Below are 598 nucleotides of genomic sequence, written 5' to 3' on the forward strand. Positions count from 1 at the left end.
ACCTTCTGGTGGATCTACTAAGGTCCAGACTTGGTTGGAATGCATGGAGTCTATCTCTGACTTCATAGCTTCCAGCCATTTCTCGGAATCGATATCAGATATCGCCTCGTTGTAGGTTTTGGGATCCTGTATGTGATCCCTATCCCCCACTAGGAACATTTCCTCTGTATCCTCTTCTAGTATACCTAAGTATCTATCGGGAGGATGGGAGACCCTACTAGATCTACGAGGTGGTTGAGGGACATCGTGTACTGGCTCCTTATGAATAGGTTCTATAGGATCCATGACTCGTTGCTTTTCAGAGACTTTCTCTTCAAGCTCAATTTTCCTCCCACTGCCTCTATCAAGGATAAACTGATTTTCCAAGAAGATGGCATGACGGCTCACAAACACATTGTGATCCTCTGAGACGTAAAAATTGTATCCTAATGACTCTTTAGGATATCCTATAAAACGAGCACTTATGGTCCTAGCCTCTAACTTGTTCGCCTGTAGTCGTTTGACGTGGGCCGGTCATCCCCAAATCTTGAGATGACCCAGACTTGGTTTCTTACCATGCCATATCTCATACGGTGTGGTAGGAACGGATTTAGAGGGA

This window comes from Phoenix dactylifera, unplaced genomic scaffold (assembly GCF_009389715.1).
Source record: "Phoenix dactylifera cultivar Barhee BC4 unplaced genomic scaffold, palm_55x_up_171113_PBpolish2nd_filt_p 001989F, whole genome shotgun sequence".
NCBI classification, from domain to species: domain Eukaryota; kingdom Viridiplantae; phylum Streptophyta; class Magnoliopsida; order Arecales; family Arecaceae; genus Phoenix; species Phoenix dactylifera.